Genomic DNA, 13,982 nt, shown 5'->3' on the forward strand with positions numbered 1-13,982 from the left:
TGCTCTCTCTGTCTCTCTCCAAATGAATAAATGAACTTAAAAAATTTTAATAAAGAAAAAAAAGAAAATGTGATTAAGAAAATAAAAAAGAAGAAAAGTTACATTTACAGTACTGAACTGTGTTTATCGAAAAAGATCTGCATAGAAGTGGACCTACACATTCTAACTTATGTCGTTCAAGAGTCAACTATAATATGCTTTTCATTGAACACAATAGGAAACTGAGAGGCAGATTCCTTGTGTGACCCTACGTGTAAGTATACAAAAAGCTGCAAAATGGCAGAACCTAAACTCAAACAACAGCCTTCCACCTTCAAATTCCACCTCCTTCTGTCATAGCACATCATAGCACAGTTGAATCTGTGTTGCAGGGCACTATATAAACAAAACAAAAACATTATCAAGGAAGGTGGATGGACTGACCCAATTATAAATCAGTTGGTTTAATATTATACATAGTTTTAAGTTTACTTATTTATTTTGAGAGAGACAGAGACAGCGAATGGGGGTGAGGGGGAGGACAGAGAGAGGGAGAGAGAGAGAGAGTCCCCAAAAGGCTCCCTGCTGTCAGCGCAGAGCCCATTGTGGGCTCGAACGCATGATACCACGAGATCATGACCTGACCTGAAACTGAGAGTCAGACACTTAGCCAACTGAGCCACCCAGGTGCCCCAATATTATATTTTCTTAAACACAGAAGCACAGAGGATACTGTGGTATGTTATCCAGGTCTTATTCAAGGACTGAGGAGGCCTTGATTCCCCAAATTCTGGAAGTATTGGTGACTGCATTATTAGGTCAGTCCCTCTCTAAGAACTACCATTAGTCCAAGGTCACATGTCCTTCCAGAGAGCAGCCCATATCCAAAGACTGACTCAGAAATGAGTTATAAAATCAACCACTTGGGGTGCCTGGGCTGCTCAACTGGTTAAGTGTGGAGTCTTGATTTTGGCTCAGGTCATGATTTTAAAGGTTCATGAGATAGAGCCCTGAGTCAGACTCTACACTGACAGTATGGAACCTGCTTGGGATTCTCTCTCTCTCCCTACTTCTCTGCCCCTATTCCACATGCTTTCTCTCTCTCTCTCTCTCTAAAAATAAATTTTAAAACTTTGAAGAAAAATAAATAAATAAAGTTAACCACTTGCCTCAAGGTGAGAAGACTCCATTTCAGTTGTAGAAGTCCCTGTGGAAATCATTGAAGTCTCAGAAATGACATGAACAAATGGAAAGATATTCCATGCTCAGGGATTAAAAGAATATTGTTAAAATGTTCATACTACCCAAAGCAATCTACAGGTTCAATGCAATCTTTATCAAAACACCAGTAGCATTTTTCACAGACTAGAAAAAAAGAATCTGAAAACTTGTATGGAACTACAAAAACCCTGAAGGGCCAAAGCAATCTAGAGAAACAACAAAACTAAAATTATTACAATCCCCTATTTCAAGATATAGTACAAAGGTATAACAGTCAAAACACTATGGGATGGGCAGAAAAATAGATACATAGATCAAGAGAACAAGATAGAGAGCCCATAAATAAAACCATGTTTATATAATCAATCTACAACTAAGGAAGCAAGACTAAACAATGATGAAAAGACAACCTTTTCAATAAATGGTGCTTGGGAAAAAGGACAGCTAGATACAAAAGAATGAATCTGGACCACTTTATTACACCATACACAAAAATAAACTCAAAATGGATTGAAGACCCAAATGTAAAACATTAAGCCATAAAGCTCTTAGAAGAAAACATAGGTAGCAATCTCTTTGACATCAGCCATAGCAACATTTTTCTCATTGTGTCTCTTCAGGAGAAGGGAACAAAAGGAAAAATAAAAAATTAGGACTGTACCAAAATAAAAGGCTTTTTCACAGTGAGGGAAGCCACCAAGAAAACAAAAAAGTAATCTAGTGAATGAAAGAAGCTATTTGTTTTTAAATTTTTTTAACGTTTATTTTTGAGAAGAGAGAGACAGAGCACAAATGGGAGAGGAGAGAGAAAGAGGGAGACACAGAATCTGAAACAGGCTCCAGGCTCTGAGCTGTCAGCATAGAGCCTGACGCGGGGCTTGAACTCACGAACAGTGAGGTCATGACCTGAGCCAAAGTCGGACACTTAACCGACTGAGCCATCCAGGTGCCCCTGGAAGAAGCTATTTGTCAATGATATATGCAACAAGGGGTTAATATCCACATACATCAAGAACTTATATAACTCAACACCAAAAAACAATTCAATTAAAAAATGGGCATAGGATCTGAGTAGACATTTCTCCAAAGAAGGCATACAGATGGTCAACAAACACATGAAAAGATACTCAATATCACTCATCATCAGGGAAATGCAAATAAAAACTACAATGAGGTATCTCCTCACACCTGTCAGAATGGCTATTATCAAAAACTTCCTCAAAAGAAATATCAAGTGTTGGCCAGGAGGTGGAGAAAAAGGAAAGCTCATGCACTGTTGGTGGGAATGTAAATTGGTACAGCCACTGTGGAAAACAGTATGGAATTTCCTTAAAAGTTAAAAATAGAAATACCATATGATCCAGTAACTCCACTACTAGGTATATACTCAAAGAAAGCAAAAATACTAATTTGAAAAGATATATGCATCCCTATATTTATTGCAGCATTATTTACAATAGCCAAGATATGGAAGCAATTTAAGCACCCATAGATAGATACACAGATAAAGAAGATACGGTTATTATTATTTACAATAGCCAAGATATGGAAAGTTACTCAACCATAAAAAAGAATGAGATCTTGTCATTTGCAACAACATGGATGGGCCTAGTGGGTACTATGCTAAGTGAAATAAGTCAGAGAAAGATAAATACTGTATGATTTCATTTATGTGTGGCATCTAAAAAACAAAACAAACAACATAGGCAAAAACAGGTCCATAAACACAGAGAATAAACTGGGGATTACCAGAGAGGAGGAAGGGTAAGGGGATAATCAAAAAAGAGGTGAAATTATGGAATGAATAAGTCACAGGAATGAAAGGTACAGCATAGGGAATCCAGTCAATGGTATTATATCAAAAGTGTTGCATAATGACAGATGGTAGCTACAATTGTGGGAAGCATAGCATAATTATAAATACTTATCACATAATTATATTGTACACCTGAAACTAATGTAAGATTGTAGGTCAACTATACTTCAATAATACAAGAAAAGAAAAACACCGAGGTCTCTGTTGTAACCGCATTGCAGTTGGACTTCTCCATTGATCCAGTTTGGTTTCCCTCACTCCTTTGCAGATAAGATTATTAATAAACTTCATGCAATCTAATCTCCATTTCAAGGCCTGTTTACAAGGGAATGTAACCAATGACATAAGTATCCAATTGATCCCAAAAGTCATCAACAATTTTGCATTTTGAGTGTATAAGAACTATGTAGATATAAAATCATTTTTACATATTATTATCTCCCTACTTTCAGTCACATATAGTTCACACTTATTTTGTTAGCTTTATTTATTCTAAAATTAGGTACAGGGGCACCTGGGTGGCTCATTCCATTGAACATCTGACTCTTGGTTTTGGCTTAGATCATGATCTCATGGCTTCCTGAATTTGAGCTTTGCGTCAGGCTCTGTGCTGGCAGCACAAAGACTTCTTGGGATTCTCTCTCTCTCTCTTCCCATCCCCAACTCATGCTGTCTCTCTCTCTCTCTCTCTCTCAAAATAAATAAACTTTAAAAATAAAATAAAACAAAATAAAATTAGTACAATCATTATTTGAGTTGTAGGTTCACAGGAAATAAAACAACTCATGCAGATTGTAGCAGATTAAAAATGTAAGTAGGTTTGAGAGTATAAATATATGTTTTAGGGTATTTCCCATAAAAAGTGCAAGTGGCTTTAATCAGCTTATAAGAATTATAAAATGTGAATTGAATAAACATACTTTTTTTTGTTTTTACTCATAATACTAAGATAAGCGTTTTCCAGAGGTTTGGGAGAAATACACAAATAAATTTAAGAAAGCATCAGACTAAGCTATCCAAGTGACAGTAGAGACAGAAAATAAAAGCAAGTTCTTTAAAAATTAATGAGTCTGCAAATAACAAATTTATAAAAAGTAACAGAAATATAATCACCTAAATAGTTCCAAAAAAGCATATGTGAAAATGTAGTACTTATTTAAGACAACAAAGAAACATATAAAAAGTGAACATAGAAGTGACTTATCTAACCTGATAAAGAATGTTTCTCCCAAATCCATATTTAATTATGAAATATTCAAGTTTTTCTCAAATTGAAATAAAGACAAGGATGCCTGTTAATATTTCTACTTAAAATTATATAGTTCTAGGGGTGCCTGGGTGGCTCAGTCGGTTAAGTGTCTGACTTCGGCTCAGGTCATGATCTCGTGGTCCGTGAGTTCGAGCCCCGCGTCGGGCTCTGTGCTGACAGCTCAGAGCCTGGAGCCCACTTCGGATTCTGTGTCTCCCTCTCTCTCCGTCCCTCCCCCATCATGCTCTGTCTCTCTCTCTCTCTGTGTCAAAAATAAATAAACATTAAAAAAAAAATTATATAGTTCTAGCCAGTGTGATAAGGCAAGAAAAAAAAAAGCCTAAGAATTAGAAAGCAAGAAATAAGTGTTCATTATTTATAATTAACACGATTTTTGCACATAAAAATGCAAAAGAAAATAAAGCTATTAGAATTAGTCAGTAAATTCAGTAAAGTTGCTGGTTCCAAGGTCACTATTTTTTTAAAAGATTTCTAAAGATTAGCACCAAAAAATCGAATTTTATAAATTATACCATTTACAACAGCATCACCAAACACAAAATAAGTTGGGGTTAAATGTATGCAAGGATATGCAAGATTTCTACTCTGAAGACTTTGAGACATTACAGGGAGAAATTAAACAAGAATTAAATAAATGGATAAAATATTCCATTTATGAATTATAAAAGCAATATTAAAAAGATGTCAGATAGTAAAGCTGAACATCTATCTACCCTATGATCTCACAACTCCACTCTCAGGTATTTACTCAAGAGAAATTAAGATATCCACAAAGACATCCACCTATGTTCATAACATCTTTATTCATAATAGCCAAAAATTAGAAATAACTCAAATTTCCACTGATAGCAGAATGGATAAACAAATTGTGATATGCTTATACATTAAAATATTGCTTAGCTGTTGATAATACCCAAAGCAATCTACATACTCAATGGAATCCCTATCAAAATAACACCAGTGGAGTGCCTGGATGGCTCAGTCAGTTGAGCACCCAACTTCAGCTCAGGTCATGATCTCACAGCTTGTGGGTTTGAGACCCACATCAGACTCTGGGCTGACAGCTTAGAGGCTGCAGCCTGCTTGGGATTCTGTGTCTCCCTCTCTCTCTGCCCCACCCCCACTTGCACTCTGTCTCTCAAAAACGAATGTTAAAAAAATGTTTTTAAAAAATAACACCAGAATTCTTCACAGAGCTAGAACAAACAATCCTGAAATTTGTATGGAACCAGAAAAGACCCCAAATAGCCAAAGAAATCCTGAAAAAGTAAACCAAAGCTGGAGGCATCACAATCCCAGACTTCAAGATGTATTACAAAGCTGTAATCATCAAGACAGTATGATACTGGCACAAAAAGAGACACTCAGATCAATGAAATAGCATAGAGAACCCAGAAATGGACCCACAAATGTATGGCCAACTAATCTTTGACAAAGCAGGAAAGACTATCCAATGGAATAAAGACCGTCTCTTCAGCAAATGGTGCTGGGAAAACTGGACAGCAACATGCAGAAGAACGAACCTGGACCACTTTCTTACACCGTACACAAAAATAAACTCAAAATGGATGAAAGACCTAAACATAAGACAGGAAGCCATCAAAATCCTTGAGAAGAAAGCAGGCAAAACCTCTTTGATCTTGCCCACAGCAACTTCTTACTCAACATGTCTCTGGAGGCAAGGGAAACAAAAGCAAAAATGAGCTATGGGGACCTCATCAAAATAAAAATCTTCTGCACAGCAAAGGAAATAATCAGCAAAACTAAAAGGCAACCGATGGAATGGGAGAAGATATTTGCAAATGGACATATCAGATAAAGGATTAGTATCCAAAATCTATCAAGAACTTATCAAACTCAACACCCAAAAAAACAAATAATCCAGTGAAGAAATGGGCAAAAGACATGAATAGACACTTCTCCAAAGAAGACATCCAGATGGCCAACCGACACATGAAAAAATGCTCCACATCACTCATCATCAGGGAAATACAAATCAAAACCACAATGAGATACCACCTTACTCCAGTCAGAATGGCTAATATTAACAACTCAGGCAATGACAGATGTAGGTGAGGATGCAGAGAAAGAGGGTCTCTTTTGTACTGCTGGTGGGAGTGCAAACTGGTGCAGCCACTCTGGAAAACAGTATGGAGGTTCCTCAAAAAATTAAAAATAGAACTACCCTACGACCTAGCAATTGCACTACTAGGTATTTATCCAAGGGATATAGGTATGTTATTTCAAAGGGGCACATGCACCCCCATGTTTATAGCAGCACCATCAACAATAGCCAAAGTATGGAAAGAGCCCAAATGTCCATCGATGGATGAATAGATAAAGAAGATGTGGTATATATATATACAATGGAGTATTACTTGGCGATCAAAAAGAATGAAATCTTACCATTTGCAACTATGTGGATGGAACTAGAGGGTATTATGCTAAGCAAAATTAGTCAGAGAAAGACAAGTATCATATGACTTCACTCGTATGAGGAATTTAAGATACAAAACAGATGAACATAAGAGAAGGGGGGCAAAAAGAATATAAAAACAAGGGGGGGACAAAACATTAGATTCTTAAATACAGAGAACAAACTGAGGGTTGCTGGAGGGTTTGTGGGTAGATGAATGGGCAAAATGGGTAAGGGGCATTAGGGAGTACATTTGTTGGCATGAGCACTGAGGGTTATACATAGGGGATGAATCACTGGATTCACTAATTTGGATATAAATTAAAAATAAAAATAAAATAAAAATAAAATAAAATATTACTTAGCAATAAAAAGAGAACAAACCACTGACAGACACAAAAACATGGATGCCTCCTGAAAGCATTTTGCGTGGAAAAACAGACATGAGATTATATCCTGTTTATTTCCATTTATATAAAATTCTTGAAGGCAAACTAATCTTTAGTGACAAAAGGTAGATCAGCTTTTGCCTGGAGTTGGAGTAGAGAAGAAATAAACTGGAAAGGGACACAGAGAACTTTCTGGTGTGACTGAAATGTTCTTTAACTTAATCGTTGGGGTAATTATACAGGTAGATACTTTTCTCAATACTCAAACCATATGCTTAAAATGGGTACAATAAATTTTATGTCAAAAGTCAAAATTAAAAAAAAAAATCACTAGCTACAAGCAAATGCAGAAAGAGAACTCATTCTAAATAAACTCAGTGTAAATGATACATAGCAATGGGCTATCTCCCGGAACAAAGAGATTCTGTAAATTTTAGATGGATATGTTGAACTCCATATCACGAGTCCAGCAAATGACGTGACACACTCAAATTAGACAATATTCGGGCATTTTTATAAAAGAATTTATTATTAAATAAAATAACTTATTTGCAAGACATGAGCAGAATATAGAGAAAAAAAAACTGCAAGGGAAAGTACAGTAACCCAGAGGGTTATCACCTTAAGACCAAAGCGACCAAGAATGGAGTGGTTTTCAGGACATCAAAGAGACTTTTTTTTTTTAATGTTTATTTATTTTTGAAAGAGAGAGAGAGAGAGAGCCCAGAAGGGGCAGAGAGGGAGGCACAGCATCAGAAGCAGGCTCCAGGCTCTGAGCTGTCAGCACAGAGCCCAACGCGGGGCTCGAACTCACAAACTGCGAGATCACGACCTGAGCTGAAGTCGGTCGCTTAACCAACTGAGCCACCCAGGAGCCCCAAAAAACACTGAATATTTATGATGCATGTTTCCTGGGTATCTGAAGAAACCAACACTACAGGCAAAAGGCATTTCAAGGACTATTAGAAAATTCAAGTATGGAAGCTGGATATTGGAAACATAGAATTAGGCTCCTTCTTCTCTGAGAGAAGGAGCATACCCTCTGGGAGTTAAGGAGCTTACGATTCAGGTCCTTACCCTTGACACTTCCTGGAGAGCAGCCCTGAAGATCACAAGAAACATGAGAAATCAGCAAAGTCAAGCTATTCAACTGTTGAAGAGATAAGATGATACAGTCATCAGATAGTCATGGGCAGGGATGTCATCCCAGAAAGGCAGCAGCTGTTGGGTGTATGGAATCAGTTTTGCTCAGTCATCCTTTACTTATTTTTGCCGGGGGAAGCGGGGTGTCTAGGAATAACTAAGAGGAGTCAACTCACTTCCCCGAGTATTTCAACTGCTCCCTTCTTCAATCTGAGACTTTCCATAGAATGAGAGAGGCCAAGAAGGGGGAGAGAAGGAAGGGCACTTGCTCTCAGGTGCTAGGCAGAAAAGTTCCAGACTTTTCCCTAATGGCAAGTCACACGGTCTGCACTTAAGGACTCTCCAGATTAATTTCACTGACAAAATAGAGTAAGGTGAGAAAAAGTCAGCAAAATCCAACATCAGCACAGACGCAGTCACATTTTCACAGATGTATTTTTTTGGTAGTACCGAAAACTCTGTTTAAAGTATTCAACAGGAAAAAAACAGAACTGAAATTATAACATAAATTCTGTAAAGAATGCACTTTGAATTTATTTTTATCTTGAATTCACGTAATAACAGTATGATGCATACCTCATATGAGGAGACAGTTACTAATGCATCTACAATGCCTCCTTTTTCATTTAAATACCACAGTAAGTAGATGCAAAACGTTCTTGTATAGGAATAGTCCATAAATATGTTCATCACCAAAATGACACAAACTGTAAGCACGATTTTAGGTAAAATGACATTTTTTAAATGTTTCTAATTTTCCCCACAATAAGACATCAATTCTTTTAGAAGAGGGGTATTATTAATTCCATGCTCTAATTTCTCTAGATCTGGGTTTGACACACTTCTACTAGGAAAGGACCTGTTTCCATGGACAAAGGCTGGGAAATAAGGAGGGGTAGCTATAGAAATTTCTAAGATCAAGGAGCTTGACTATGGAAGCACAATTAAGTGACGTAGAGGGGCGCATGAGTCAGCTTCTACGGCAGTGCAGAGGAAGCGATTTCTGTCATGTGTCCGTAAGGGTCAAGTCTAGAAGTCATCTCTAGAGCTCAGAAAGGGAGTGAAATTTACCATTTCCCTGTGGATGCTCTGCTCCGTTTCAGGCGAGACCTACCCTAACATTTGCAGGATGGGGAAGAAGGTAACACATGGAGACATCTATTTGTCTACATGTTTACATATTAAAAATCAGGTTAATAACGAGGAAATAAAATAGGTTCTCCCACCTTAAGAAATACACGTGCATAGTAATAAAATGGAAAAATGCATATAAAGCACTGGCTTTGATGACACTGAAAATCAGTAAAATAGCAAATGACTAAATTTATTTCTGTATATGTCAGGATATTTTGTTGATGCACCAGTTGGTAATAAGACGAAAACAAATTACATATAAATTATAAATAATTGCATAAAATTTTTCTTATATTCCTTTCTACAAAATCAATAATTATGTGGGTTGCCTGGGTGGCTCAGTCGGTTGAGCATCCAACTTCGGCTCAGGTCATGATCTCACGATCTGTGAGTTCAAGCCCTGTGTGGGGCTCTGTGCTGACAGCTCAGAGCCTGGAGCCTGCTTCAGATGCTGTGTCTCCCTCTCTCCCTGCCCTTCCCCTGTTCATGCTGTCTCTCTCTGTCTCTCTCTCTCTATCAAAAATAAATAAACATTAAAAAAATCAATAATTATGTGGCTATAATGAAGATATTGATCTAATTTTTGTTTGTCTAATCACCTTAAGAATTGTTTACTGTAGTGATTTTCAGTGACACAATTTGAATACATTTTCATCTGAAATGCAAATTAATGTAAATGTAAAATATCCAAAAGCATTGTTTGTATATTTTAAAATATATTTTTCTCTAACAGATTAATTAAAATAGAGGGAAAATATAAAATACATTTAATGCACAGCAACATTTTTAATTAGATCAATTTAACTGAAATGTTTAAGCAAAATTCAATATTTATTTATTTTTTGAAAAATGTAAATCTCATTAAATATATTTATAAAAAACAAAACTACTTATAATCTAGGGCTCACTGTTCATCTAATTGCCATTGTAAAGAACTGCTATCATGCTTTGCACACATAGACTTACATAGATACAAATTTAAGAGTGGCAGGAACTATTTAACATCACAAAATATTCCTCTGCCAACACCTGTAACTACTGCGAATATTATAAAACTTTGTGAGTATATCCAAAACTGTGGATTAGGAAGGAAAGCTGAAAACTGCACTGAAGGTTCTACAGGGAAATTACATTTATGCGAGAATCTATTAAATTCATGCCATCGTAGAAGAAAAATTTGGTAACAATTAATTTGTCTTTCCCTTAATGTAACCTTTCTATTCAAAACCCAGCCCAGCTGCCAGCCCTTTCTGCAACCCAGCATTCCAAAGTCAGCAAACCCACAAAACCCCGAGGGCACTCAAGTGCAATCACCTTTTGTTTTAAGGTCCAAGAATATGAAAAATGGATAAACTTTCTCTGGAACCTGAAGGGTGGTAGTCACCGCAGCAGATGTTCAGGATTATGGAGGTAGCTGTACTGGGTGCTGAGCACCAGCATTTATTTGTGGTAGGTATTTGGGATTACACGGGGTCCCCTAAAGTTCAGGGCTAGAATTTAACTACAGCCTCACTACAACCCTACCCATGTACACACCAAAAAAGTTTAAACTAATTGGGTTCACTAAATACACAAACCTGTTTTTGTATTAAGGAGAAAGGATTGGAGAAATATGGGAAGAAGGAGAAGGGTAACACAGTAGCAATGGTGGAGCCTGTAACCAACCAGGAAGATCATTCCTATCTAAAGGCATTCAACTGCAAACATTTTAGTGTAAATTCTATGTGTTCTCAGCACACACACACACACAAATGGTAACTATGTGAGGGGATGGATATGTAATTAACTTGACTGTGGTAAGCGTTTCACAATGTACACATTTATGAAATCATCAAATCATATACATTTAAAAAGACACTTGAGGAGCCCCTGGGTGGCTTAGTTGGTTGAGCACCTGACTCTTGATTTCGGCTCAGGACATGATCTCATGGCTGCTCTGATGGCACGCTTAGAGCCTACCTGGGAGTCTCAGTCTCCCTCTCTCTTTACCCCTCACTTGCTTGCATACACACACACTCTGTCTCTTTCTCTCTCTCAAAAATAAATAATAAATAAACAAATAAACATTTTAAAAAACTACTTGGTACGACCTAAATATATACAATTTTTGTCAATCATACCTCGATAAAGCTGAAAAAACAAATTACCTGGCCAAATTGGGCTGTTGGCTGAAACAACTGTGACCCATCCTGTGAGATTGTTATTGGATCATACAAAATAATTTTCTTTACAATAACAATGGTGTATGTTGCATGTTTAATGTATGATGTAATGCTTATAGGTGGAACTCAGGAAATAACTCCCCAGGTTCCCGTCTCAACTGAAACAACACAACTCAACCAATATATACATTTCCAGAAAAAAACAGTGAATGTTTTTAATCACTCCATATATTTGAGTTTTCAAGGATATTACCCAGAAGCCATTACTTTTCATTGTCATTACCCCTGAAATTCAGTAATGTTACTCTCAGGTGGGTGATAATGCCCAGCTTGTGACACCATGTTCCAAACAGCTCAACAAAGCTAATATAAGATCTTTTTGAATATCAACTCTCCTACAATGAAGCTTATGTGGAAGGCACTATCTGATATGATTTATGATTCAGCTAAGATTTAAATAAATTTAAAAATATCCTTTCGGATTATTATCAATTTCTGCTTATATTGACCCTGCTTATATTTCCAGACTTAGGAAACCATTCCTTCATTTACTCCAAAACTTCTTTATTCAAGGCTAATCGGTATTTAGCTTAGGTTAAGCTTAACTTAGGGTCAAAGAAAACTGCTAATTCCTGGGTAGTCAGGACTGAATTTTATCTATTACTGTCTTCCCCTGAAGGTGGGAAGATCTTGAGTCATATCTTTTGACTCCTAATAAGCATTGTAAACAATCAAGAGACTTTTATCTAGATTTTAAACATAAACAAAAGCAGAGCATGAATAATAACCCTCCCTCAAAGAAAATATTTAGTAATGCTGTGTGTCAAGCTCTATTCATTTATTCTCAGAACCATCTTATAAAGTGTTATTATCACCTTCATTTCACAGGCAAGAAGGACAGAGTAGCTGCTTTTCTTGCCCAAAGTCACATAGCTAGTAAGGGACTTAACTGAGATGCCTGACTATGCGAGATTTCAGAGCTCATTCTGATCTGTCACTTTTGGCTTGCAGGACATACCTGTGTCTTTGATGTCGCACTCGAAGAGCTTCCCTCCATTAACTCCATTTCTATTTCAATTGTTTACCCATTCAAATTATTATTTTTGTAATTTTTAACGTGAGTACAGTGTGCCAACCTATTTATCAAAACCAATCTAGCTTCATCTGATATAGAGTGCCTTTAAAAAAGAGAGAGAGAGAAACTTTTTTTCTGTATCCTCACATTTGAAGCATATTTCAATAGAAATTAACAAGGAATTTAAAGAGATATAAACATATTTCTCCACAGAGAAGAACTCATAACAATAGTTAATATCTCCTAAGATCAAGGAATGACTTGGAAATTAATGGAATTAACTTTAAAAAGTGATGAAATTTTCATTAAGTGGAGATTCTCATAAGGTATAAAACAAACTGAAGTATGATTCGATGAATTATTAGAAGCAAAACTTCGGGGTTATTTGAAACTACCCTTAGTCCAAAGAATCCTTCGGCAAAGAAGTAGGAAGGTACATTCAAAGAAAATATTTACTGAGGGGTGCAACAGTCAAGGACCGCTTTAAAGCCATTTTTACTACACGGCTCATCCATTTTTTGACCTGTACACTACTTTCTGTAACTAGACTCCACCAGTGATGTAACCCAGACCAAACGGTTGACCTTTACATGAAAAGTAAATAATAATTTACAGAAGTTCCCGGTTCAGAAGTGACTCACTGGTGACTGCTGTCCATGAGCACTGTCCCGAATGGATGGACATCTGCTTCATGATTAACCTCTGCTATGGGTTCAGTGGACTTGGAGACTGAGCAAATGATTAACGAGTCAAGAATTTTTTCTTCCTCTGCGACTTATACTGTCAGCACCAAGGGAGAATGCTATAGCAACCAGAATACAGAGATGTGGCAGGATGTGGCTGAGTGATTACAAAAGCATTTTGCAGGAAGTACTGAGGCTATGGGAAAATGAGTACCACATAGAATTTAAGTCTTAGGAAGGCAACAATAAAGGTAAAATCCAAGGAGAGAAAAGAACTCAAGAAAGCTGGGCCTTCAGGAGAAAGAATAAAACTTTACGGACATTAAACAAAATGAGAGAAATTTCTGGATAACACAGAACAAGTCATAGGAATGACATCCACAATTTAAAGAGTTTTGAGGCCATCAACTAAAATTAGGTATTTTTTCAATCATATTTGAACAGGTGTGATTTGCTAACCGAATGTCATAAACCATCACCATCATCTTCCGGAAGCATCTAGTAAATGTCAGTTTAGCATGGCTGGCGAGGTATTGGGTTTTTTCCAAGAAAATTTCATATTCTTAGTTTTTACCTAGCATGTCACTTTGGTACACATTAAATGCACAATAGTTTGCTAGCTGTTTTGTTAGACTGACAAAGATTATCATGGGTAGGAATATAGAATAAGAAAAAAAAATAACCAGAAATGGCC

The sequence above is a fragment of the Panthera tigris genome, chromosome B4, assembly GCF_018350195.1.
Source record: "Panthera tigris isolate Pti1 chromosome B4, P.tigris_Pti1_mat1.1, whole genome shotgun sequence".
NCBI lineage: Eukaryota > Metazoa > Chordata > Mammalia > Carnivora > Felidae > Panthera > Panthera tigris.